This window comes from Chiloscyllium plagiosum, chromosome 15 (genome assembly GCF_004010195.1).
Source record: "Chiloscyllium plagiosum isolate BGI_BamShark_2017 chromosome 15, ASM401019v2, whole genome shotgun sequence".
NCBI lineage: Eukaryota > Metazoa > Chordata > Chondrichthyes > Orectolobiformes > Hemiscylliidae > Chiloscyllium > Chiloscyllium plagiosum.
Genome location: NC_057724.1, coordinates 1,666,327 through 1,671,251, shown reverse-complemented (window position 1 = coordinate 1,671,251; position 4,925 = coordinate 1,666,327). Strand labels below are relative to the sequence as shown.

The window sequence follows — 4,925 nt, the reverse complement described above, 5'->3', positions numbered from 1 at the left end:
CAATTCCCGCCTCTGGTGACTGTCTGTGTGGAGTTTGCACATTCTCCCCATGTCTGTGTGGGTTTCCTCCGGGTGCTCCGGTTACCTCCCACACTCCAAAAATGTGCAGGTTAGGTGAATTGGCCATGCTAGATTGCCCGTGGTGTTAGGTGTAGGGGTAAATGTAGGGGAATGAGTCTGGGTGGGTTGCTCTTCGGAGGGTCGGTGTGGACTTGTTGGGCTGAAGGGCCTGTTTCCACACTGTAAGTAATCTTTTAAAAAAAAGTAATCTAAAAGTAGAGACAATGTTTCCACTGGCCGGTGAAACTAGGACAAGAGGGCACAGCCTCAAAATTAGGAGGAGCAGATTTCGGACTGAATTAGAAGGAACTTCTTCACCCAGAGGGTTGTGAATCTCTGGAATTCCCTGCCCAGTGAAGTAGTTGAGGCTTCCTGAGTAAATGCTTTTAAACCTAAGATAAATCATTTTTTGAACAGTAAAGGAATTCAGGGTTATAGTGAGAGGGCAGATAAGTGATTTTATTGAATGGCAAAGTAGGCTCGAAAGGCCAGATGGCCACTCTTGCTGCTAGTTCTTATGTTCTTACGAATGAAGGTTTAAATCATATTTATTAACGAAACAAAAGTAAATTTAACAGATTACATTTTGAAAAAATATTGTTAATGCAGGGACAGAGGGTGATCATGGTCACCTGCAGTTGTGGTAATAGAAGTGGATGGCTGTGGTTGATTGTCTTCTGACTGCTTCTTGGGGGTTGGTTTAGATTGTGGGCTATGCAGGTGCCTATGTATAATGGTATGCATAAGAGTAATGCAGTCCTGCAAGAATTATACAGGGGCTGAGACTGAAATTATACAAGAATATTCTTGTCTCAGAGGGAAAGCAATAAACATTCATTTGTTCAATTTTTGAGATGAAGCTGCTCAATGTATAGCACTGTACCTCTCATATGCTCTGATGGCAGCTGCCATCGGAGCAACCGGAACTGCATAGAGACTTCAGCGCTGATATCGGCGCATGCGCAGAATGGCACAGAGACTTCTGACATAACACGTACACAACAAAACATACAAACGATCATGTCTGGAATCGTGCTATTGTGATTAGAGGTAAGCATTCTCAAAAATATCATTCCGTAATTCTTTGCAACGTTACAGCCAAAATACGCTTTATACAAGAACTACCTGTAGTCTAATCTTGGCAGATTTCAATAGTAGTGCTCTCAACTTCTTCCTGTAGACTGGTTCAGGAATCAGGGATACCGCTGCACCCATATCGATTTCCATATTTACCATCTTCCCCTCTACTTTGGGAAGAACCCAGAAATGATCAGCTTCACCCCATGCCTGTAGGATGTTTAACCAAAACTCTGATGACTCTGCGCCTTCTGAATCTCTCAAGACCTGGCTGATCCCACTCTACTCCCTGGCTGGTGACATCTACCTTATCTCTTGGCCTTGGGGTTGTTTCTTTGTGACCCTCCCTTCTCTTGTTTGAGTTGTACCCGGCAATTCCAGGCAATATGCCCCACTCCCTTGCACTCACAGCACTGTGCTTCTTGAGTCCAACACGTTGACTCGGTTGTGGCCACTCATGCCATGCTGGCAGCATTCTGCAGTTGATACCACACTGTGCCGTGCTTCCATTATTTGATGTACCTACCCATTGTCAGCCAATTGCATTGCTTTGTTGTTGGCTAACTCCATTGAAATAGCAATTTTGAAATTTGCCTTGAAATCCAGGTCTCTCCTTGTTAGTGGCTGCCATTGTATGGCTTTGTGTTAGAGGTTTACAAACCAAATGATTCCACAAGGCATCTTAGAGCAACCCTTTGAATTTGTATGATTCCATTAATCTTTTTCAGGCAACAAGTAATTGGGTGATGAACTCTCCTTTATTTACATCTGCATAGTTTTTGAGACTGGCCCGACCTCCTCAGAGCTAGCTGTCAGAGCGAGCAGAACCTCTGACACTCCAATTTGTATCTTTTCTCTTTATTTTTAAAGAGAGATATACAGCACAGAAACAAACCCTTCAGTCTAACTTGTCCATGCCGACCAGATGTTCAAAGTTAAAAATCACATAACACCAGGTTATAGTCCAACAGGTTTAATTGGAAGCTTTCGGAGCGACGCTCCTTCATCAGGTGATAGTGGAGGGCTCAGTCCAAACACAGAATTTATAGCAAAGATTTACAGTGTGATGTAACTGAAATGATACATTAAAAAATTGATTGTCCGTTAAGCCTTTCATCTGTTAGAATACAGTGATAGTTTCACTTCTTTCATGTGTAAATCACAAAACCTTTTTTTAAAAAAGTTGCATTCTCAGGTTATCTATTAGCTCGGGTTAGGTGATAGCTAGACAATATGTTGAAGGTGTTGGCCCCCTGTGTTCTCTGTCTATGCCATGACGTTTAGATTGATTCTAATGTAAAAAGTGAGATAAAGGAACTGTAATGACCTCCTCAGGAGACAGACACGTGCTGCAACTGACAAGGTACTCTTCGTTGTTCAGTACCTCCGAGGGGCTGAAAAATTACGCCATGTTCTTCGTGACCTGCAACACATTATCAATGAGGATGAGCACTTCACCAAGACCTTCCCCACACTGCCACTACTTGCCTTTAAACAACCGCCAAACCTCAAACAGATCATTGTAGCAAACTGCCCGGCTCTCAGGACAACTCCATACAACCCTGTCACGGTGAACGTTGCAAGACGTGTCAGATTGTGGACATAGATACCACTATTACGTGTGGGAACACCTCCCACCTTGTACATGGCAGGTACTCATGTGTCTCAGCCAACGTTGTCTATCTTATACGTTGCAGGCAAGGATGCCCGGAGGCATGGTACATTGGGGAAACCGAGCAAAGGCTACGACAACAGATGAATGGGCACCGCACAACAATCAACAGATAGGAGGGTTCTCTCCCAGTTGGGGAACATTTCAGTGGTCCAGGACATTCAGCCTCAGACCTTCGGGTGACCATCCTCCAAGGTTGAATTCGGGACAGGCAGCAGAGAAAAGTGGCCGAGCAGAGGCTGACAGCTAAGTTCGGTACCCATAGGGAGGGCCTCAACTGGGACCTTGGATTCATGTCACATTACAGGTAATCACCATTGCACTACACACACACACACAGATATTCCTACACAAACACACTCTCACATACCCATGGACACAGGTACACACAGATGCACACACAGATACCCACACTCTTATAGAACACACACTCCCACACTCACACATGCACTCCCTCACAGACTTAAGACACTCTGCACTTACTACACACACACACTTTCTCACACTCACAACCCCCACCCCAGACAGACAAAGATTCAGATGCACACATATATTTTGTGGGGTGAATTTGTACTTGCAGAGTTACATTGTACTTTGCTCAAAAACTGCATACATTCATGTAGAACTCTGAGCTCAAAAACTGCATGAATTTATGCAGTTTTTGAGCAACTGTTACCTCACTTTTTAGATTAGAATCAATCTAAACATCAGGTCATAGACAGAGAACACAGGGGGCTAACACCTTCAACATATTGTCTAGCTATCACCATTGTTAACAGCTAACCCGAGAATGCAACTTTAAAAAAAAGGGTTTTGTGATTTACACATGTAAGAAGTGAAACTAACACTGTATTCTAACAGATGAAAGACTTAACAGACAATCAGTTTTTCAATGTATAATTTCAGTTACATCACACTGTAAATTTTTGCTATAAATTCTGTGTTACGATCGAGCCCTCCGCTATCACCAGATGAAGGTTCGTCACTCCGAAAGCTAGTGTGCTTCCAATTAAACCTGTTGGACTATAACCTGGTGTTGTGTGATTTTTAACTTTGTACACCCAGTCCAACACCGGCACCTCCAAATCATGACGTCCATCAATAAACACATTGACTTAGGTTCTATCTACCTTCCCTTGAAAAAAAGACTTCAGCTTTTCTTGATCTGCAATAATAAGACCATAAGACCATAAGACCATAAGACATAGGAGTGGAAGTAAGGCCATTCGGCCCATCAAGTCCACTCCGCCATTCAATCATGGCTGATGCGCATTTCAGCTCCACTTACCAGCGTTCTCCCCGTAGCCCTTAATTCCTCGAGACAACAAGAATCTATCAATCTCGGCCTTGAAGACATTTAGCGTCCCGGCTTCCACTGCACTCCGTGGCAATGAATTCCACAGGCCCACCACTCTCTGGCTGAAGAAATGTCTCCGCATGTCTGTTCTGAAATGACCCCCTCTAATTCTAAGGCTGTGTCCACGGGTCCTAGTCACCTCGTTTAACTGAAACAATTTCCTAGCATCCACCTTTTCCAAGCCATGTATTATTTTGTACATCTCTATTAAGTCTCCCCTTAATCTTCTAAACTCCAACGAATACAATCCCAGTATCCTCAGCCGTTCCTCATATGTTAGACCTGTCATTCCAGGGATCATCCGTGTAACCAGCCCACTCTCCCTTCCTGCCATCGCAGGAATCCGTCTGGGAAACGTTTGCTGTGCTCTCTCCATCAGCAGAACATCCTTCCTAACAAGGAGACCAAACCTACACACACTACTCCCGGGGGTGGTCTCACCAAGACCCTCTGCAATTGCAGGAAGACATTAATGTTGCTCCAAAATGAGATAACGAGAGTCCAGAGACAGTATATTCCTGTTAGGGTGAAAGGGAAGGCTGGTAGGTATAGGGAATGCTGGATGACTGAAGAAATTGAGGGTTTGGTTAAGAAAAAGAAGGAAGCATATTTAAGGTATAGACAAGATAGATCAAGTGAATCCTTAAGAGTATAAAGGCAGTAGGAATATACTTAAGAGGGAAATCAGGAGGGCAAAAAAGGGACATGAGATAGCTTTGGCAAATAGAATTAAGGAGAATCCAAAGGGTTCTTACAAAT

The 4,925-nt window shown here is 43.7% G+C and overlaps 1 protein-coding gene across 1 annotated transcript in view; it reads left to right on the top strand.

Annotated features, from left to right (window-relative positions):
• Positions 1-1,070: 1,070 nt before the first annotated feature.
• The window catches only part of LOC122557465 (probable G-protein coupled receptor 139), a 33,717-nt gene continuing 29,862 nt past the window's right edge, over positions 1,071-4,925 (top strand). The window contains exon 1 of the mRNA XM_043705224.1: positions 1,071-1,110. The gene's annotated coding sequence lies outside the window, so the exon portion shown is untranslated. The remainder of the gene's footprint in view (positions 1,111-4,925) is intronic.